This window comes from Brassica rapa, unplaced genomic scaffold, assembly GCF_000309985.2.
Source record: "Brassica rapa cultivar Chiifu-401-42 unplaced genomic scaffold, CAAS_Brap_v3.01 Scaffold0632, whole genome shotgun sequence".
NCBI lineage: Eukaryota > Viridiplantae > Streptophyta > Magnoliopsida > Brassicales > Brassicaceae > Brassica > Brassica rapa.
This window is the reverse complement of record NW_022610572.1, coordinates 1-23,778: the sequence shown is the minus strand read 5'-3', so window position 1 is coordinate 23,778 and position 23,778 is coordinate 1. Positions and strand designations below refer to the sequence as shown.

Here is a 23,778-nt window from a genome sequence, read left to right as displayed (position 1 = left end):
AACCAGGATGAATCGCGATGTAAGAAGCTTAATTTTGATATATATAGTAGTGGAGAACCGCCAGGAAGTTGAATAAATCTCATAGGAGTTAGGATGAAGAAGCAATCCCACTTTCAAGTCATGTGATCCCCAGTTTTCCTGTTTCGGAATATGACAACTACTTTGTCATTCTAGTCAAACCAGGATGAATCGCGATGTAAGAAGCTTGAGTTTTGATACATAAAGTAGTGGAGAACCACCAGGAAGTTGAATAAATCTCATAGGAGTTAGGATGACGAAGCTATCCCACTTTCAAATCAGGTGATCCTCAGTTTTCCTGTGTGGGAATATGACAACTTCTTTGTCATTCTAATCAAACCAGGATGAATAGTGATGTAAGAAGCTTGATTTTGATACATAAAGTAGTGGAGAACCACCAGTAAGTTGAATAAATCTCATAGGAGTTAGGATAACGAAGCTATCCCACTTTCAAATCAGGTGATCCCAAGTTTTCCTGTTTGGGAATTTGACAACTTCTTTGTCATTCTAATCAAACCAGAATGAATCGCGTTGTAAGAAGCTTGATTTTGATACAAAAAGTAGTGGAGAATCACCAGGAAGTTGAATAAATCTCATAGGAGTTAGGATGAAGAAGCTATCCCACTTTCAAACCAGGTGATCTCCAGTTTTCCTGTATGGGAATATGATAACTTTCTTTGTCATTCTAATCAAACCAGGATGAATCGCGATGTAAAAGCTTGATTTTGATACATAAAGTAGTGGAGAATCACCAGGAAGTTTAATAAATCTCATAGGAGTTAGGATAAAGAAGCTATCCCACTTTCAAATCAGTTGATCTCAGTTTTCCTGTTTGGGAATATGACAACTTCTTTGTCATTCTAATCAAACCAGGATTAATCGTGATGTAAGAAGCTTGATTTTGATACATAATTTAGTGGAGAATCACCAGGAAGTTGAATAAATCTCATCGGAGTTAGGATGAAGAAGCTATCCCACTTTCAAATCAGGTGATCCCAGTTTTCCTGTTTGGGAATATGACAACTACTTTGTCATTCTAATCAAACCAGGACGAATCGCAATGTAAGAAGCTTAATTTTGATACAAAAAGTTGTGGAGAATCACCAGGAAGTTTAATAAATCTCATAGGAGTTAGGATGAAGAAGCTATCCCACTTTCAAATCAGGTGATTCCAGTTTTCCAGTTTGGGAATATGACAACTTCTTTGTCATTCTAATCAAACCAGGATGAATCGCGATGTAAGAAGCTTGATTTTGATACAAAAAGTAGTGGAGAATCACCATGAAGTTGAATAAATCTCATAGGAGTTAGGATGAAGAAGCTTTCCCACTTTCAAACCAGGTGATCCCCAGTTTTCCTTTCTGGGAATATGATAACTTCTTTGTCATTCTAATCAAACCAGGATGAATCGCGATGTAAAAAGCTTGATTTTGATACATAAAGTAGTGGAGAATCACCAGGAAGTTTAATAAATCTCATAGGAGTTAGGATAAAGAAGCTATCCCACTTTCAAATCAGGTGATCCCAGTTTTCCTGTTTGGGAATATGACAACTTCTTTGTCATTCTAATCAAACCAGGATTAATCATGATGTAAGAAGCTTGATTTTGATACATCATTTAGTGGAGAATCACCAGGAAGTTGAATAAATCTCATCGGAGTTAGGATGAAGAAGCTATCCCACTTTCAAATCAGGTGATCCCAGTTTTCCTGTTTGGGAATATGACAACTACTTTGTCATTATAATCAAACCAGGACGAATCGCAATGTAAGAAGCTTAATTTTGATACAAAAAGTTGTGGAGAATCACCAGGAAGTTGAATAAATCTCATAGGAGCTAGGATGAAGAAGCTATCCCATTTTCAAATCAGGTGATCCCTGTTTTCCTGTTTGGGAATATGACAACTTCTTTGTCATTCTAATCAAACCAGGATGAATCGCGATGTAAGAAGCTTAATTTTGATATATATAGTAGTGGAGAACCACCAGGAAGTTGAATAAATCTCATAGGAGTTAGGATGAAGAAGCAATCCCACTTTCAAGTCATGTGATCCCCAGTTTTCCTGTTTCGGAATATGACAACTACTTTGTCATTCTAGTCAAACCAGGATGAATCGCGATGTAAGAAGCTTGAGTTTTGATACATAAAGTAGTGGAGAACCACCAGGAAGTTGAATAAATCTCATAGGAGTTAGGATGAAGAAGCTATCCCACTTTCAAATCAGGTGATCCTCAGTTTTCCTGTGTGGGAATATGACAACTTCTTTGTCATTCTAATCAAACCAGGATGAATAGCGATGTAAGAAGCTTGATTTTGATACATAAAGTAGTGGAGAACCACCAGGAAGTTGAATAAATCTCATAGGAGTTAGGATAACGAAGCTATCCCACTTTCAAATCAGGTGATCCCATGTTTTCCTGTTTGGGAATTTGACAACTTCTTTGTCATTCTAATCAAACCAGATGAATCGCATGTAAGAAGCTTGATTTTGATACAAAAAGTAGTGGAGAATCACCAGGAAGTTGAATAAATCTCATAGGAGTTAGGATGAAGAAGCTTTCCCACTTTCAACTAGGTGATCCCAGTTTTCCTTTTGGGAATATGACAATTTCTTTGTCATTCTAATCAAACCAGGATGAATCGCGATGTAAGAAGCTTGATTTTGATACATAAAGTAGTGGAGAATCACCAGGAAGTTTAATAAATCTCATAGGAGTTAGGATAAAGAAGCTATCTCACTTTCAAATCAGGTGATCCCAGTTTTCTTGTTTGGGAATATGACAACTTCTTTGTCATTCTAATCAAACCAGAATGAATAACGATGTAAGAAGCTTGAGTTTGATACATAATGTAGTGGAGAACCACCAGGAAGTTGAATAAATCTCATAGGAGTTAGGATGACGAAGCTATCCCACTTTCAAATCAGGTGATCCCAAGTTTTCCTGTTTGGGAATTTGACAACTTCTTTGTCATTCTAATCAAACCAGGATGAATCGCATGTAAGAAGCTTAATTTTGATACAAAAAGTTGTGGAGAATCACCAGGAAGTTGAATAAATCTCATAGGAGTTAGGATGAAGAAGCTATCCCACTTTCAAATCAGGTGATCCCAGTTTTCCTGTTTGGGAATTGACAACTTCTTTGTCATTCTAATCAAACCAGGATGAATCGCGATGTAAGAAGCTTGATTTTGATACAAAAAGTAGTGAGAATCACCAGGAAGTTGAATAAATCTCATAGGAGTTAGGATGAAGAAGCTATCCCACTTTCAAATCAGGTGATCCCCAGTTTTCCTTTTGGGAATATGATAACTTCTTTGTCATTCTAATCAAACCAGGATGAATCGCGATGTAAAAGCTTGATTTTGATACATAAAGTAGTGGAGAATCACCAGGAAGTTAATAAATCTCATAGGAGTTAGGATGAAGAAGCTATCCCACTTTCAAATCAGGTGATCTCAGTTTTCATGTTTGGGAATATGAACAACTTCTTTGTCATTCTAATCAAACCAGGACGAATCATGATGTAAGAAGCTTGATTTTGATACATAAAGTAGTGGAGAATCACCAGGAAGTTGAATAAATCTCATAGGAGTTAGGAAGAAGAAGCTATCCCACTTTCAAATCAGGTGATTCCAGTTTTCGTGTTTGGGAATATGACAACTACTTTGTCATTCTAATCAAACCAGGACGAATCGCGATGTAAGTAGCTTGATTTTGATACAAAAAGTAGTGGAGAATCACCAGGAAGTTGAATAAATCTCATAGGAGCTAGGATGAACAAGCTATCCCATTTTCAAATCAGTCGATCCCTGTTTTCCTGTTTGGGAATATGAAAACTTCTTTTTCATTCTAATCAAACCATGATGAATCGCGATGTAAGAAGCTTATTTTGATATATAGTAGTGGAGAACCACCAGGAGTTGAATAAATCTCATAGGATTTAGGATAAAGAAGCTATCCCACTTTCAAATCAGGTGATCCCCAGTTTTCCTGTTTGGGAATATGACAACTACTTTGTCATTCTAATCAAACCAGGATGAATCGCAATGTAAGAAGCATGATTTTGATACATAAAGTAGTGGAGAACCACCAGGAAGTTGAATAAATATCATAGGAGTTAGGATGAAGAAGCTATCCCACTTTCAAATCAGGTGATCCCTAGTTTTCATGTTTGGGAATATGAACAACTTCTTTGTCATTCAAACCAAACCAGGACGAATCGTGATGTAAGAAGCTTGATTTTGATACATAAAGTAGTGGAGAACCACCAGGAAGTTGAATAAATCTCATAGGAGTTAGGATAACGAAGCTATCCCACTTTCAAATTAGGTGATCCCATGTTTTCCTGTTTGGGAATTTGACAACTTCTTTGTCATTCTAATCAAACCAGGATGAATCGCGTTGTAAGAAGCTTAATTTTGATACAAAAAGTAGTGGAGAATCACCAGTAAGTTTAATAAATCTCATAGGAGTTAGGATGAAGAAGCTATCCCACTTTCAAACCAGGTGATCCCCAGTTTTCCTGTCTGGGAATATGATAACTTCTTTGTCATTCTAATCAAACCAGGATGAATCGCGATGTAAAATGCTTGATTTTGATACATAAAGTAGTGGAGAATCACCAGGAAGTTTAATAAATCTCATAGGAGTTAGGATAAAGAAGCTATCCCACTTTCAAATCATGTGATTCCAGTTTTCCTGTTTGGGAATATGACAACTACTTTGTCATTCTAATCAAACCAGGATGAATCGCGATGTAAGAAGCTTGATACATAATGTAGTGGAGAATCACCAGGAAGTTGAATAAATCTCATAGGAGTTAGGATGAAGAAGCTATCCCACTTTCAAATCAGGTGATCCCAGTTTTCCTGTTTGGGAATATGACAACTACTTTGTCATTCTAATCAAACCAGGACGAATCGCAATGTAAGAAGCTTAATTTTGATACAAAAAGTTGTGGAGAATCACCAGGAAGTTTAATAAATCTCATAGGAGTTAGGATGACGAAGCTATCCCATCTTTCAAATCAGGTGATCCCATGTTTTCCTGTTTGGGAATATGACAACTTCTTTGTCATTCTAATCAAACCAGGATGAATCGCGATGTAAGAAGCTTGATTTTGATACATAAAGTAGTGGAGAACCACCAGGAAGTTGAATAAATGTCATAGGAGTTAGGATGAAGAAGCTATCCCACTTTCAAACCAGGTGATCCCCAGTTTTCCTGTCTGGGAATATGATAACTTCTTTGTCATTCTAATCAAACCAGGATGAATCGCGATGTAAGATGCTTGATTTTGATACATAAAGTAGTGGAGAATCACTAGTAAGTTTAATAAATCTCATAGGAGTTAGAATAAAGAAGCTATCCCACTTTCAAATCAGGTGATTCCAATTTTCCTGTTTGGGAATATGACAACTACTTTGTCATTCTAATCAAACCAGGATGAATCGTGATGTAAAAAGCTTGATTTTGATACATAAAGTAGTGGAGAATCACCAGGAAGTTTAATAAATCTCATAGGAGTTAGGAAGAAGAAGCTATCCCACTTTTAAATCAGGTGATCCCAGTTTTCCTGTTTGGGATTATGACAACTACTTTGTCATTCTAATCAAACCAGGACAAATCACAATGTAAGAAGCTTAATTTTGAAACAAAAAGTTGTGGAGAACCACCAGGAAGTTGAATAAATCTCATAGGCGTTATGATGAAGAAGCCCATTTTGAAATCAGGTGATCCCTGTTTTCCTGTTTGGGAATATGACAACTTCTTTGTCATTCTAATCAAACCAGGATGAATCGCAATGTTAAGAAGCTTGATTTTGATATATATAGTAGTGCGAGAACCGCCAGGAAGTGAATAAATCTCATAGGAGTTAGGATGAAGAAGCAATCCCACTTTCAAGTCATGTGATCCCCAGTTTTCCTGTTTCGCAATATGACAACTACTTTGTCATTCTAGTCAAACCAGGATGAATCGCGATGTAAGAAGCTTGAGTTTTGATACATAAAGTAGTGGAGAACCACCAGGAAGTTGAATAAATCTCTTAGGAGTTAGGATGACGAAGCTATCCCACTTTCAAATCAGGTGATCCTCAGTTTTCCTGTGTGGGAATATGACAACTTCTTTATCATTCTAATCAAACCAGGATGAATAGTGATGTAAGAAGCTTGATTTTGATACATAAAGTAGAGGAGAAACCACCGTAAGTTGAATAAATCTCATAAGAATTAGGATAACGAAGCTATCCCACTTTCAAATCAGGTGATCCCAAGTTTTCCTGTTTGGGAATTGACAAGTTCTTAGTCATTCTAATCAAACCAGAATGAATCGCATTGTAAGAAGCTTGATTTTGATTCAAAAGTAGTGAGAGAACCACCATGAAATTGAATAAATCTCATAGGAGTTAGGATGAAGAAGCTTCCCACTTTCACACTAGGTTATCCCCAGTTTTCCTTCGGGATATGATAATTTCTTTGTCATTCTAATCAAACCAGGATGAATCGCGATGTAAAAAGCTGATTTGATACATAAAGTAGTGGAGAATCACCAGGAAGTTTAATAAATCTCATAGGAGTTAGGATAAAGAAGCTATCCCACTTTCAAATCAGTTGATCTCAGTTTTCCTGTTTGGGAATATGACAACTTCTTTGTCATTCTAATCAAACCAGGATTAATCGTGATGTAAGAAGCTTGATACATAATTTAGTGGAGAATCACCAGGAAGTTGAATAAATCTCATCGGAGTTAGGATGAAGAAGCTATCCCACTTTCAAATCAGGTGATCCCAGTTTGGCTGTTTGAAAATATGACAACTACTTTGTCATTCTAATCAAACCAGGACGAATCGCAATGTAAGAAGCTTAATTTTGATACAAAAAGTTGTGGAGGATCACCAGGAAGTTTAATAAATCTCATAGGAGTTAGGATGACGAAGCTATCCATCTTTCAAATCAGGTGATCCCAAGTTTTCCTGTTTGGGAATTTGACAACTTCTTTGTCATTCTAATCAAACCAGTATGAATCACGATGTAAGAAGCTTGATTTTGATACAAAAAGTAGTGAGAATCACCATGAAGTTGAACAAATCTCATAGGAGTTAGGATGAGGAAGCTTTCCCACTTTCAAACCAGGTGATCCCCAGTTTTCCTTTCTGGGAATATAATAACTTCTTTGTCATTCTAATCAAACCAGGATGAATCGCGATGTAAAAAGCTTGATTTTGATACATAAGGTAGTGGAGAATCACCAGGAAGTTTAATAAATCTCATAGGAGTTAGGATAAAGAACCTATCCCACTTTCAAATCAGTTGATCTCAGTTTTCTTGTTAAAGAATATGACAACTTCTTTGTCATTCTAATCAAACCAGGATTAATCGTGATGTAAGAAGCTTGATTTTGATACATAATTTAGTGGAGAATCACCAGGAAGTTGAATAAATCTTATCGACGTTAGGATGAAGAAGCTATCCCACTTTCAAATCAGGTGATCCCAGTTTTCCTGTTTGGGATTATGACAACTACTTTGTCATTCTAATCAAACCAGGACGAATCGCAATGTAAGAAGCTTAATTTTGATACAAAAAGTTGTGGAGAATCACCAGGAAGTTTAATAAATCTCATAGGAGTTAGGATGACGAAGCTATCCATCTTTCAAATCAGGTGATCCCAAGTTTTCCTGTTTGGGAATTTGACAACTTCTTTGTCATTCTAATCAAACCAGTATGAATCACGATGTAAGAAGCTTGATTTTGATACAAAAAGTAGTTGAGAATCACCATGAAGTTGAACAAATCTCATAGGAGTTAGGATGAAGAAGCTTTCCCACTTTCACACTAGGTTATCCCCAGTTTTCCTTTCTGGGAATATGATAATTTCTTTGTCATTCTAATCAAACCAGGATGAATCGCGATGTAAAAAGCTTGATTTTGATACATAAAGTAGTGGAGAATCACCAGGAAGTTTAATAAATCTCATAGGAGTTAGGATAAAGAAGCTATCCCACTTTCAAATCAGTTGATCTCAGTTTTCCTTTGGGAATATGACAACTTCTTTGTCATTCTAATCAAACCAGGATTAATCGTGATGTAAGAAGCTTGATTTTGATACATAATTTAGTGGAGAATCACCAGGAAGTTGAATAAATCTCATCGGAGTTAGGATGAGAAGCTATCCCACTTTCAAATCAGGTGATCCAGTTTTCCTGTTTGGGAATATGACAACTACTTGTCATTCTAATTAAACCAGGACGAATCGCAATGTAAGAAGCTTAATTTGATACAAAAAGTTGTGGAGAATCACCAGGAAGTTAATAAATCTCATAGGAGTTAGGATGACGAAGCTATCCATCTTTCAAATCAGGTGATCCCAAGTTTTCCTGTTGGGAATTGACAACTTCTTTGTCATTCTAATCAAACCAGTATGAATCACGATGTAAGAAGCTTGATTTTGATACAAAAAGTAGTGAGAATCACCATGAAGTTGAACAAATCTCATAGGAGTTAGGATGGAAGCTTTCCCACTTTCAAACCAGGTGATCCCCAGTTTTCCTTTCTGGGAATATAAAACTTCTTTGTCATTCTAATCAAACCAGGATGAATCGCGATGTAAAAAGCTTTGATTTGATACATAAGTAGTGGAGAATCACCAGGAAGTTTAATAAATCTCATAGGAGTTAGGATAAAGAAGCTATCCCACTTTCAAATCAGTTGATCTCAGTTTTCTTGTTAAAGAATATGACAACTTCTTTGTCATTCTAATCAAACCAGGATTAATCGTGATGTAAGAAGCTTGATTTTGATACATAATTTAGTGGAGAATCACCAGGAAGTTGAATAAATCTTATCGACGTTAGGATGAAGAAGCTATCCCACTTTCAAATCAGGTGATCCCAGTTTTCCTGTTTGGGATTATGACAACTACTTTGTCATTCTAATCAAACCAGGACGAATCGCAATGTAAGAAGCTTAATTTTGATACAAAAAGTGTAGAGAACACCAGGAAGTTGAATAAATCTCATAGGAGTTAGGATGAAGAAGCTATCCCATTTTGAAATCAGGTGATCCCTGTTTTCCTGTTTGGGAATATGACAACTTCTTTGTCATTCTAATCAAACCAGGATGAATCGCGATGTAAGAAGCTTGATTTTGATATATAAAGTAGTGGAGAACCGCCAGGAAGTTGAATAAATCTCATAGGAGTTAGGATGAAGAAGCAATCCCACTTTCAAGTCATGTGATCCCCAGTTTTCCTGTTTTGGAATATGACAATTACTTTTGTCATTCTAGTCAAACCAGATGAATCGCGATGTAAGAAGCTTGAGTTTGATACATAAACTAGTGGAGAACCACCAGGAAGTTGAATAAATCTCATAGGAGTTAGGATAAGAAGCTATCCCACTTTCAAATCAGGTGATCCCAGTTTTCCTGTTTGGGATATATAACAACTACTTTGTCATTCTAATCAAACCAGGACGAATCGCATGTAAGAAGCTTAATTTTGATACAAAAAGTTGTGGAGAACCACCAGGAAGTTGAATAAATCTCATAGGAGTTATGATGAAGAAGCTATCCCTTTTGAAATCAGGTGATCCCTGTTTTCCTGTTTGGGAATATGACAACTTCTTTGTCATTCTAATCAAACCAGGATGAATCGCATGTAAGAAGCTTATTTTGATATATATAGTAGTGGAGACCGCCAGGAAGTTGAATAAATCTCATAGGAGTTAGGATGAAGAAGCAATCCCACTTTCAGTCATGTGATCCCCAGTTTTCCTGTTTCGCAATATGACAACTACTTTGTCATTCTAGTCAAACCAGGATGAATCGCGATGTAAGAAGCTTGATTTTGATACATAAAGTAGTGGAGAACACCAGGAAGGAATAAATCTCTTAGGAGTTAGGATGAACGAAGCTATCCCACTTTCAAATCAGGTGATCCTCAGTTTTCTGTTGTGGGAATATGACAACTTCTTTATCATTCTAATCAAACCAGGATGAATCGTTATGTAAGAAGCTTGATTTTGATACATAATTAGTGGAGACACCAGTAAGTTGAATAAATCTCATAGGAATTAGGATAACGAAGCTATCCCACTTTCAAATCAGGTGATCCCAAGTTTTCCTGTTTGGGATTTGACAACTTCTTAGTCATTCTAATCAAACCAGGATGAATCGCATTGTAAGAAGCTTGATTTTGATTCAAAAAGTAGTGGAGAATCACCAGGAAATTGAATAAATCTCATAGGAGTTAGATGAAGAAGCTTTCCCACTTTCACACTAGTTCCCTCAGTTTTCCTTTTGGGAATATGATAACTTCTCATTCATTCAATCAAACCAGGATGAATCGCGATGTAAAAAGCTTGATTTTGATACATAAATAGTGGAGAATCACCAGGAAGTTTAATAAATCTCATAGGAGTTAGGATAAAGAAGCTATCCCACTTTCAAATCAGTTGATCCCAGTTTTCCTGTTTGGGAATATGACCTTCTTTCTTTCATTCTAATCAAACCAGGATTAATCGTGATGTAAGAAGCTTGATACATATTTAGTGGGAGATCACCAGGAAGTTGAATAAATCTCATAGGAGTTAGGATGAAGAAGCTATCCCACTTTCAAATCAGGTGATCCCAGTTTTCCTGTTTGGAAATATGACAACTACTTTGTCATTCTAATCAAACCAGCGAATCGCATGTAAGAAGCTTAATTTTGATACAAAAGTAGTGGAGAACCACCAGGAAGTTGAATAAATCTCATAGGAGTTAGGATGACGAAGCTATCCACTTTCAAATCAGGTGATCCCAGTTTTCCTGTTTGGAATTTGACAACTTCTTTGTCATTCTAATCAAACCAGTATGATCGCGATGTAAGAAGCTTGATTTTGATACAAAAAGTAGTGGAGAATCACCAGGAAGTTGAATAAATCTCATAGGAGTTAGGATGAGAAGCTTTCCCACTTTCAAACCAGGTGATCCCCAGTTTTCCTTTTGGGAATATGACAACTTCTTTGTCATTCTAATCAAACCAGGATGAATCGCGATGTAAAAGCTTGATTTTGATACATAAAGTAGTGGAGAATCACCAGGAAGTTGAATAAATCTCATAGGAGTTAGGATAAAAGCTATCCCACTTTCAAATCAGTTGATCTCCCAGTTTTCTGTTTGGGAATATGACAACTTCTTTGTCATTCTAATCAAACCAGATGAATCGCGATGTAAGAAGCTTGATTTTGATACATAATTAGTGGAGAATCACCAGGAAGTTAAATAATCTCATAGGAGTTAGGATGAAGAAGCTATCCCACTTTCAAATCAGGTGATCCCAGTTTTCCTGTTGGGATTATGACAACTACTTTGTCATTCTAATCAAACCAGGATGAATCGCAATGTAAGAAGCTTGATTTTGATACAAAAAGTAGTGGAGAATCACCAGGAAGTTGAATAAATCTCATAGGAGTTAGGATGACGAAGCTATCCCACTTTCAAATCAGGTGATCCCAAGTTTTCCTGTTTGGGAATTTGACAACTTCTTTGTCATTCTAATCAAACCAGTATGAATCACGATGTAAGAAGCTTGATTTTGATACAAAAAGTAGTGGAGAATCACCAGGAAGTTGACAAATCTCATAGGAGTTAGGATGAAGAAGCTATCCCACTTTCAAATCAGGTGATCCCAGTTTTCCTTTTGGGGATATGACACTCTTTGTCATTCTAATCAAACCAGGATGAATCGCGATGTAAAAAGCTTGATTTTGATACATAAAGTAGTGGAGAATCACCAGGAAGTTGAATAAATCTCATAGGAGTTAGGATAAAGAAGCTATCCCACTTCAAATCAGGTGATCTCTCAGTTTTCCTGTTTGGGATATGACAACTTCTTTGTCATTCTAATCAAACCAGGATTAATCGTGATGTAAGAAGCTTGATTTTGATACATAATTTAGTGGAGAATCACCAGGAAGTTGAATAAATCTCATCGAGTTAGGATGAAGAAGCTATCCCACTTTCAAATCAGGTGATCCCAGTTTTCCTGTTTGGGAATATGACAACTACTTTGTCATTCTAATCAAACCAGGACGAATCGCAATGTAAGAAGCTTAATTTTGATACAAAAAGTTGTGGAGAATCACCAGGAAGTTTAATAAATCTCATAGGAGTTAGGATGACGAAGCTATCCACTTTCAAATCAGGTGATCCCAAGTTTTCCTGTTTGGGAATTTGACAACTTCTTTGTCATTCTAATCAAACCAGTATGAATCACGATGTAAGAAGCTTGATTTTGATACAAAAAGTAGTTGAGAATCACCATGAAGTTGAACAAATCTCATAGGAGTTAGGATGAAGAAGCTATCCCACTTTCAAACCAGGTGATCCCCAGTTTTCCTTTCTGGGAATATGACAACTTCTTTGTCATTCTAATCAAACCAGGATGAATCGCGATGTAAAAGCTTGATTTTGATACAAAAGTAGTGGAGAATCACCAGAAGTTTAATAAATCTCATAGGAGTTAGGATAAAGAAGCTATCCCACTTTCAAATCAGTTGATCTCAGTTTTCTTGTTAAAGAATATGACAACTTCTTTGTCATTCTAATCAAACCAGGATTAATCGTGATGTAAGAAGCTTGATTTTGATACATAATTTAGTGGAGAATCACCAGGAAGTTGAATAAATCTTATCGAGTTAGGATGAAGAAGCTATCCCACTTTCAAATCAGGTGATCCCAGTTTTCCTGTTGGGGATTATGACAACTACTTTGTCATTCTAATCAAACCAGGACAATCGCAATGTAAGAAGCTTAATTTTGAAACAAAAAGTTGTGGAGAACCACCAGGAAGTTGAATAAATCTCATAGGCGTTATGATGAAGAAGCCCATTTTGAAATCAGGTGATCCCTGTTTTCCTGTTTGGGAATATGACAACTTCTTTGTCATTCTAATCAAACCAGGATGAATCGCGATGTAAGAAGCTTAATTTTGATATATATAGTAGTGGAGAACCGCCAGGAAATTGAATAAAACTCATAGGAGTTAGGATGAAGAAGCAATCCCACTTTCAAGTCATGTGATCCCCAGTTTTCCTGTTTTAGGAATATGACAACAACTTTGTCATTCTATTCAAACCAGGATGAATTGCGATGTAAGAAGCTTGAGTTCTGATACATAAAGTAGTGGAGAACCACCAGGAAGTTGAATAAATCTCATAGGAGTTAGGATAAAGAAGCTACCCCACTTTCAAATCAGGTGATCCCCAGTTTTCCTGTTTGGGAATATAACAACTACTTTGTCATTCTAATCAAACCATGATGAATCGCGACGTAAGAAGCTTGATTTTGATACATAAAGTAGTGGAGAACCACCAGGAAGTTGAATAAATCTCATAGGAGTTAGGATGAAGAAGCTATCCCACTTTCAAATCAGGTGATCCCAGTTTTCAGTTGGGGAATTTGACAACTTCTTTGTCATTCTAGTCAAACCAGAATGAATCGTGTTGTAAGAAGCTTGATTTTGATACAAAAAGTAGTGTAGAATCACCAGGAAGTTTAATAAATCTCATAGGAGTTAGGATAAAGAAGCTATCCCACTTTCAAATCAGGTGATCCCAGTTTTCCTGTTTGGGAATATGACAACTACTTTGTCATTCTAATCAAACCAGGATGAATCGCGATGTAAGAAGCTTGAGTTTTGATACATAAAGTAGTGAACCACTAGGAAGTTGAATAAATCTCATAGGATTTAGGATAAAGAAGCTATCCCAGTTTCAAATCAGGTGGTGCCTAGTTTTCCTGTTTGGGAATATGACAACTACTTTGTCATTCTAATCAAACCAGGATGAATCACGATGTAAGAAGATTGATTTTGATACATAAAGTAGTGGAGAACCACCAGGAAGTTGAATAAATGTCATAGGAGTTAGGATGAAGAAGCTATCCCACTTTCAAACCAGGTGATCCCCAGTTTTCCTGTTTTGGAATATGACAATTACTTTGTCATTCTAGTCATACCAGGATGAATCGCGATGTAAGAAGCTTGAGTTTTGATACATAAACTAGTGGAGAACCACCAGGAAGTTGAATAAATCTCATAGGAGTTAGGATAAAGAAGCTATCCCACTTTCAAATCAGGTGATCCCAGTTTTCCTGTTTGGGATTATAACAACTACTTTGTCATTCTAATCAAACCAGGACGAATCGCAATGTAAGAAGCTTAATTTTGATACAAAAAGTTGTGGAGAACCACCAGGAAGTTGAATAAATCTCATAGGAGTTATGATGAAGAAGCTATCCCATTTTGAAATCAGGTGATCCCTGTTTTCCTGTTTGGGAATATGACAACTTCTTTGTCATTCTAATCAAACCAGGATGAATCGCAATGTAAGAAGCTTAATTTTGATATATATAGTAGTGGAGAACCGCCAGGAAGTTGAATAAATCTCATAGGAGTTAGGATGAAGAAGCAATCCCACTTTCAAGTCATGTGATCCCCAGTTTTCCTGTTTCGGAATATGACAACTACTTTGTCATTCTAGTCAAACCAGGATGAATCGCGATGTAAGAAGCTTGAGTTTTGATACATAAAGTAGTGGAGAACCACCAGGAAGTTGAATAAATCTCTTAGGAGTTAGGATGACGAAGCTATCCCACTTTCAAATCAGGTGATCCTCAGTTTTCCTGTGTGGGAATATGACAACTTCTTTATCATTCTAATCAAACCAGGATGAATAGTGATGTAAGAAGCTTGATTTTGATACATAAAGTAGTGGAGAACCACCAGTAAGTTGAATAAATCTCATAGGAATTAGGATAACGAAGCTATCCCACTTTCAAATCAGGTGATCCCAAGTTTTCCTGTTTGGGAATTTGACAAGTTCTTAGTCATTCTAATCAAACCAGAATGAATCGCATTGTAAGAAGCTTGATTTTGATTCAAAAAGTAGTGGAGAATCACCATGAAATTGAATAAATCTCATAGGAGTTAGGATGAAGAAGCTTTCCCACTTTCACACTAGGTTATCCCCAGTTTTCCTTTCTGGGAATATGATAATTTCTTTGTCATTCTAATCAAACCAGGATGAATCGCGATGTAAAAAGCTTGATTTTGATACATAAAGTAGTGGAGAATCACCAGGAAGTTTAATAAATCTCATAGGAGTTAGGATAAAGAAGCTATCCCACTTTCAAATCAGTTGATCTCAGTTTTCCTGTTTGGGAATATGACAACTTCTTTGTCATTCTAATCAAACCAGGATTAATCGTGATGTAAGAAGCTTGATACATAATTTAGTGGAGAATCACCAGGAAGTTGAATAAATCTCATCGGAGTTAGGATGAAGAAGCTATCCCACTTTCAAATCAGGTGATCCCAGTTTTCCTGTTTGGAAATATGACAACTACTTTGTCATTCTAATCAAACCAGGACGAATCGCAATGTAAGAAGCTTAATTTTGATACAAATTGTGGAGGATCACCAGGAAGTTTAATAAATCTCATAGGAGTTAGGATGACGAAGCTATCCATCTTTCAAATCAGGTGATCCCAAGTTTTCCTGTTTGGGAATTTGACAACTTCTTTGTCATTCTAATCAAACCAGTATGAATCACGATGTAAGAAGCTTGATTTTGATACAAAAAGTAGTTGAGAATCACCATGAAGTTGAACAAATCTCATAGGAGTTAGGATGAGGAAGCTTTCCCACTTTCAAACCAGGTGATCCCCAGTTTTCCTTTCTGGGAATATAATAACTTCTTTGTCATTCTAATCAAACCAGGATGAATCGCGATGTAAAAAGCTTGATTTTGATACATAAGGTAGTGGAGAATCACCAGGAAGTTTAATAAATCTCATAGGAGTTAGGATAAAGAACCTATCCCACTTTCAAATCAGTTGATCTCAGTTTTTGTTAAGAATATGACAACTTCTTTGTCATTCTAATCAAACCAGGATTAATCGTGATGTAAGAAGCTTGATTTTGATACATAATTTAGTGGAGAATCACCAGGAAGTTGAATAAATCTTATCGAGTTAGGATGAAGAAGCAGCTCCCACTTTCAAATCAGGTGATCCCAGTTTTCCTGTTTGGGATTATGACACTACTTTGTCATTCTAATCAAACCAGGACGAATCGCAATGTAAGAAGCTTAATTTTGATACAAAAGTTGTGGAGAATCACCAGGAAGTTGAATAAATCTCATAGGAGTTAGGATGACGAAGCTATCATCTTTCAAATCAGGTGATCCCAAGTTTTCCTGTTTGGGAATTTGACAACTTCTTTGTCATTCTAATCAAACCAGGATGAATCGCGATGTAAGAAGCTTGATTTTGATACAAAAAGTAGTTGAGAATCACCAGGAAGTTGAATAAATCTCATAGGAGTTAGGATGAAGAAGCTTCCCACTTTCACACTAGGTTATCCCCAGTTTTCCTGTTCGGAATATGATAATTTCTTTGTCATTCTAATCAAACCAGGATGAATCGCGATGTAAAAGCTTGATTTTGATACATAAAGTAGTGGAGAATCACCAGGAAGTTTAATAAATCTCATAGGAGTTAGGATAAAGAAGCTATCCCACTTTCAAATCAGTTGATCTCAGTTTTCCTGTTTGGGAATATGACAACTTCTTTGTCATTCTAATCAAACCAGGATTAATCGTGATGTAAGAAGCTTGATTTTGATACATAATTAGTGGAGAATCACCAGGAAGTTGAATAAATCTCATCGGAGTTAGGATGAAGAAGCTATCCCACTTTCAAATCAGGTGATCCCAGTTTTCCTGTTTGGGAATATGACAACTACTTTGTCATTCTAATCAAACCAGGACGAATCGCAATGTAAGAAGCTTATTTTGATACAAAAAGTTGTGGAGAATCACCAGGAAGTTTAATAAATCTCATAGGAGTTAGGATGACGAAGCTATCCATCTTTCAAATCAGGTGATCCCAAGTTTTCCTGTTTGGGAAATTGACAACTTCTTTGTCATTCTAATCAAACCAGTATGAATCACGATGTAAGAAGCTTGATTTTGATACAAAAGTAGTTGAGAATCACCATGAAGTTGAACAAATCTCATAGGAGTTAGGATGAGAAGCTTCCCACTTTCAAACCAGTGATCCCCAGTTTTCCTTTCTGGGAATATATAACTTCTTTGTCATTCTAATCAAACCAGGATGAATCGCGATGTAAAAAGCTTGATTTTGATACATAAGTAGTGGAATCACCAGGAAGTTTAATAAATCTCATAGGAGTTAGGATAAAGAAGCTATCCCACTTTCAAATCAGTTGATCCAGTTTTCTTGTTAAAGAATATGACAACTTCTTTGTCATTCTAATCAAACCAGGATTAATCGTGATGTAAGAAGCTTGATTTTGATACACAATTTAGTGGAGAATCACCAGGAAGTTGAATAAATCTTATCGACGTTAGGATGAAGAAGCTATCCCACTTTCAAATCAGGTGATCCCAGTTTTCCTGTTTGGGATTATGACAACTACTTTGTCATTCTAATCAAACCAGGACGAATCGCAATGTAAGAAGCTTAATTTTGATACAAAAAGTTGTAGAGAACCACCAGGAAGTTGAATAAATCTCATAGGAGTTAGGATGAAGAAGCTATCCCATTTTGAAATCAGGTGATCCCTGTTTTCCTGTTTGGGAATATGACAACTTCTTTGTCATTCTAATCAAACCAGGATGACTCGCGATGTAAGAAGCTTAATTTTGATATATATAGTAGTGGAGAACCGCCAGGAAGTTGAATAAATCTCATAGGAGTTAGGATGAAGAAGCAATCCCACTTTCAAGTCATGTGATCCCCAGTTTTCCTGTTTTGGAATATGACAATTACTTTGTCATTCTAGTCATACCAGGATGAATCGCGATGTAAGAAGCTTGAGTTTTGATACATAAACTAGTGGAGAACCACCAGGAAGTTGAATAAATCTCATAGGAGTTAGGATAAAGAAGCTACCCCACTTTCAAATCAGGTGATCCCCAGTTTTCCTGTTTGGGAATATAACAACTACTTTGTCATTCTAATCAAACCATGATGAATCGCGACGTAAGAAGCTTGATTTTGATACATAAAGTAGTGGAGAACCACCAGTAAGTTGAATAAATCTCATAGGAGTTAGGATAAGAAGCTATCCCACTTTCAAATCTGGTGATCCCAAGTTTTCCTGTTTGGGAATTTGACAACTTCTTTGTCATTCTAATCAAACCAGAATGAATCGCGTTGTAAGAAGCTTGATTTTGATACGAAAAGTAGTGGAGAATCACCAGTAAGTTTAATAAATCTCATAGGAGTTAGGATGAAGAAGCTATCCCACTTTCAAACCAGGTGATTTCCAGTTTTCCTGTATGGGAATATGATAACTTTTTGTCATTCTAATCAAACCAGGATGAATCGCGATGTAAGATGCTTGATTTTGATACATAAAGTAGTGGAGAAAACACCAGGAAGTTTAATAAATCTCATAGGAGTTAGGATAAAGAAGCTATCCCACTTTCAAATCAGGTGATTCCAGTTTTCCAGTTTGGGAATATGACAACTACTTTGTCATTCTAATCAAACCAGGATGAATCGCGATGTAAGAAGCTTGATTTTGATACATAAAGTTGTGGAGAATCACCGAAAGTTGAATAAATCTCATAGGAGTTAGGATAAAGAAGCTATCCCACTTTCAAATCAGTTGATCTCAGTTTTCCTGTTTGGGAATATGACAACTTCTTTGTCATTCTAATCAAACCAGGATGAATCGCGATGTAAGAAGCTTGATTTTGATACATAATTTAGTGGAGAACCACCAGGAAGTTGAATAAATCTCATAGGAGTTAGGATGAAGAAGCTATCCCACTTTCAAATCATCAGGTGATCCCAGTTTTCCTGTTTGGGATTATGACAACTACTTTGTCATTCTAATCAAACCAGCGAATCGCGATGTAAGAAGCTTAATTTTGATACAAAAGTGTGGAGAACACCAGGAAGTTGAATAAATCTCATAGGAGTTAGGATGAAGAAGCTATCCCATTTGAAATCAGGTGATCCCAGTTTTCCTGTTTGGGAATATGACAACTTCTTTGTCATTCTAATCAAACCAGGATGAATCGCGATGTAAGAAGCTTAATTTTGATATATATAAAGTGGAGAACCGCCAGGAAGTTGAATAAATCTCATCGGAGTTAGGATGAAGAAGCTATCCCACTTTCAAATCAGGTGATCCCAGTTTTCCTGTTTCGGAATATGACAACTACTTTGTCATTCTAATCAAACCAGGATGAATCGCGATGTAAGAAGCTTGATTTTGATACATAAAGTAGTGAACCACCAGGAAGTTGAATAAATCTCATAGGAGTTAGGATAAAGAAGCTATCCCACTTTCAAATCAGGTGATCCCCAGTTTTCCTGTTTGGGAATATAACAACTTCTTTGTCATTCTAATCTAACCAGGATGAATCGCGATGTAAGAAGCTTAATTTTGATACATAAAGTAGTGGAGAACACCAGGAAGTTGAATAAATCTCATAGGAGTTGGATGAAGAAGCAATCCCACTTTCAAATCAGTGTGATCCCAGTTTTCCTGTTTGGGAATATGACAACTACTTTGTCATTCTAATCAAACCAGGATGAATCGCGATGTAAGAAGCTTGATTTTGATACATAAAGTAGTGGAGAACCACCAGGAAGTTGAATAAATGTCATAGGAGTTAGGATGAAGAAGCTATCCCACTTTCAAATCAGGTGATCCCTAGTTTTCCTGTTTGGGAATATGACAACTTCTTTGTCATTCTAATCAAACCAGGATGAATCGTGATGTAAAAAGCTTGATTTTGATACATAAAGTAGTGGAGAATCACCAGGAAGTTGAATAAATTTCATCGGAGTTAGGATGAAGAAGCTATCCCAGTTTCAAATCAGGTGATCCCAGTTTTCCTGTTTGGGAATACGACAACTACTTTGTCATTCTAATCAAACCAGGATGAATCGCGATGTAAGAAGCTTGATTTTGATACATAAAGTTGGAGAAGAACACCAGGAAGTTAATAAATCTCATAGGAGTTAGGATGAAGAAGCTATCCCACTTTCAAATCAGGTGATCCCAGTTTTCCTGTTTGGGAATATGACAACTTCTTTGTCATTCTAATCAAACCAGGATGAATCGCGATGTAAGAAGCTTGATTTTGATACAAAAGTAGTGGAGAATCACCAGGAAGTTGAATAAATCTCATAGGAGTTAGGATGAAGAAGCTATCCCACTTTCAAATCAGGTGATCCCCAGTTTTCCTTTTGGGAATATGACAACTTCTTTGTCATTCTAATCAAACCAGGATGAATCGCGATGTAAAAAGCTTGATTTTGATACATAAGTAGTGGAGAATCACCAGGAAGTTGAATAAATCTCATAGGAGTTAGGATGAAGAAGCTATCCCACTTTCAAATCAGTTGATCCCAGTTTTCCTGTTAAAGAATATGACAACTTCTTTGTCATTCTAATCAAACCAGGATTAATCGTGATGTAAGAAGCTTGATTTTGATACATAATTTAGTGGAGAATCACCAGGAAGTTGAATAAATCTCATCAAGTTAGGATGAAGAAGCTATCCACTTTCAAATCAGGTGATCCCAGTTTTCCTGTGGGATTATGACAACTACTTTGTCATTCTAATCAAACCAGGACGAATCGCAATGTAAGAAGCTTAATTTTGATACAAAAAGTTGTGAGAACCACCAGGAAGTTGAATAAATCTCATAGGAGTTAGGATGAAGAAGCTTCCCATTTTCAAATCAGGTGATCCCAGTTTTCCTGTTTGGGATATGACAACTTCTTTGTCATTCTAATCAAACCAGGATGAATCGCGATGTAAGAAGCTTAATTTTGATATATAAGTAGTGGAGAATCCGCAGGAAGTTGAATAAATCTCATAGGAGTTAGGAGAAGAAGCAATCCCACTTTCAAGTCATGTGATCCCCAGTTTTCCTGTTTCGGAATATGACAACTACTTTGTCATTCTAGTCAAACCAGGATGAATCGCGATGTAAGAAGCTTGAGTTTTGATACATAAAGTAGTGGAGAACCACCAGGAAGTTGAATAAATCTCATAGGAGTTAGGATGAAGAAGCTACCCCACTTTCAAATCAGGTGATCCCCAGTTTTCCTGTTTGGGAATATAACAACTACTTTGTCATTCTAATCAAACCATGATGAATCGCGACGTAAGAAGCTTGATTTTGATACATAAAGTAGTGGAGAACCACCAGGAAGTTGAATAAATGTCATAGGAGTTAGGATGAAGAAGCTATCCCATTTTCAAATCAGGTGATCCCTGTTTTCCTGTTTGGGAATATGAAAACTTCTTTCTCATTCTAATCAAACCATGATGAATCGCGATGTAAGAAGCTTAATTTTGATACATAAAGTAGTGGAGAACCACCAGGAAGTTGAATAAATCTCATAGGAGTTAGGATGAAGAAGCTATCCCACTTTCAAATCAGGTGATCCCTAGTTTTCATGTTTGGGAATATGACAACTTCTTTGTCATTCTAATCAAACCAGGATGAATCGCGATGTAAGAAGCTTTATTTGATACATAAAGTAGTGGAGAACCACCAGGAAGTTGAATAAATCTCATAGGAGTTAGGATGAAGAAGCTATCCCACTTTCAAATCAGGTGATCCTAGTTTTCCTGTTTGGGAATATGACAACTTCTTTGTCATTCTAATCAAACCAGGATGAATCGCGATGTAAGAAGCTTGATTTTGATACATAAAGTAGTGGAGAACCACCAGGAAGTTGAATAAATCTCATAGGAGTTAGGATGAAGAAGCTATCCCACTTTCAAATCAGGTGATCCCCAGTTTTCTTGTTTGGAATATGACAACTTCTTTGTCATTCTAATCAAACCAGGATGAATCGCGATGTAAGAAGCTTGATTTTGATACATAAGTAGTGGAGATCACCAGGAAGTTTAATAAATCTCATAGGAGTTAGGATAAAGAAGCTATCCCACTTTCAAATCAGTTGATCCCAGTTTTCCTGTTTGGGAATATGACAACTTCTTTGTCATTCTAATCAAACCAGGATGAATCGCGATGTAAGAAGCTTGATTTTGATACATAAGTAGTGGAGAATCACCAGGAAGTTGAATAAATCTCATAGAGTTAGGATGAAGAAGCTATCCCACTTTCAAATCAGGTGATCCCCAGTTTTCCTGTTTGGGAATATGACAACTTACTTTGTCATTCTAATCAAACCAGGATGAATCGCGATGTAAGAAGCTTAATTTTGATACAAAAGTTGTGAGAATCACCAGGAAGTTGAATAAATCTCATAGGAGTTAGGATGAAAGAAGCTATCCCACTTTCAAATCAGGTGATCCCAGTTTTCCTGTTTGGAATATGACAACTTCTTTGTCATTCTAATCAAACCAGGATAATCGTGATGTAAGAAGCTTGATTTGATACATAAGTAGTGGAGAATCACCAGGAAGTTGAATAAATCTCATAGGAGTTAGGATGAAGAAGCTATCCACTTTCAAATCAGGTGATCCCAGTTTTCCTGTTTGGAATATGACAACTACTTTGTCATTCTAATCAAACCAGGATGAATCGCATGTAAGAAGCTTGATTTTGATACAAAAAGTAGTGGAGAACCACCGGAAGTTGAATAAATCTCATAGGAGTTAGGATGAAGAAGCTATCCCACTTTCAAATCAGGTGATCCCCAGTTTTCCTGTTGGGGATATAACAACTACTTTGTCATTCTAATCAAACCAGGATGAATCGCGATGTAAGAAGCTTGATTTTGATACATAAGTAGTGGAGAACCACCAGGAAGTTGAATAATCTCATAGGAGTTAGGATGAAGAAGCTATCCCACTTTCAAATCAGGTGATCCCCAGTTTTCCTGTTTGGAATATGACAACTTCTTTGTCATTAATCAAACCAGATGAATCGCGATGTAAGAAGCTTGATTTTGATACATAAAGTAGTGGAGAACCACCAGGAAGTTGAATAAATGTCATAGGAGTTAGGATGAAGAAGCTATCCCACTTTCAAATCAGGTGATCCCAGTTCTCTTGTTTGGGAATATGACAACTTCTTTGTCATTCTAATCAAACCAAGATTAATCGTGATGTAAAAAGCTTGATTTTGATACATAAAGTAGTGGAGAACCACCAGGAAGTTGAATAAATGTCATAGGAGTTAGGATGAAGAAGCTATCCCACTTTCAAATCAGGTGATCCCTAGTTTTCTGTTTGGGATATGACAACTTCTTGTCATTCTAATCAAACCAGGATGAATCGCGATGTAAGAAGCTTATTTTGATACATAAATAGTGGAGAACACCAGGAAGTTGAATAAATCTCATAGGAGTTAGGATGAAGAAGCTATCCCACTTTCAAATCAGGTGATCCCAGTTTTCCTGTTTGGGAATATGACAACTACTTTGTCATTCTAATCAAACCAGGATGAATCGCGATGTAAGAAGCTTGATTTGATACATAAAGTAGTGGGAATCACCAGGAAGTTGAATAAATCTCATAGGAGTTAGGATGAAGAAGCTATCCCACTTTCAAATCAGGTGATCTCAGTTTTCCTGTTTGGGAATATGACAACTTCTTGTCATTCTAATCAAACCAGGACGAATCGGATGTAAGAAGCTTAATTTTGATACATAATTTAGTGGAGACACCAGGAAGTTGAATAAATCTCATAGGAGTTAGGATGAAGAAGCTATCCCACTTTCAACAGGTGATCCCAGTTTTCCTG

The 23,778-nt window shown here is 36.6% G+C and overlaps 1 long non-coding RNA gene across 1 annotated transcript; it reads left to right on the top strand.

Moving 5' to 3' along the window:
- The first annotated feature begins 463 nt into the window (after positions 1-463).
- LOC117130673 lies at positions 464-21,809 on the top strand. The gene is made up of 2 exons (XR_004453984.1): positions 464-654; positions 21,678-21,809. It is a non-coding gene; the product is annotated as an uncharacterized LOC117130673 (long non-coding RNA).
- The last annotated feature ends 1,969 nt before the right edge of the window (positions 21,810-23,778 follow it).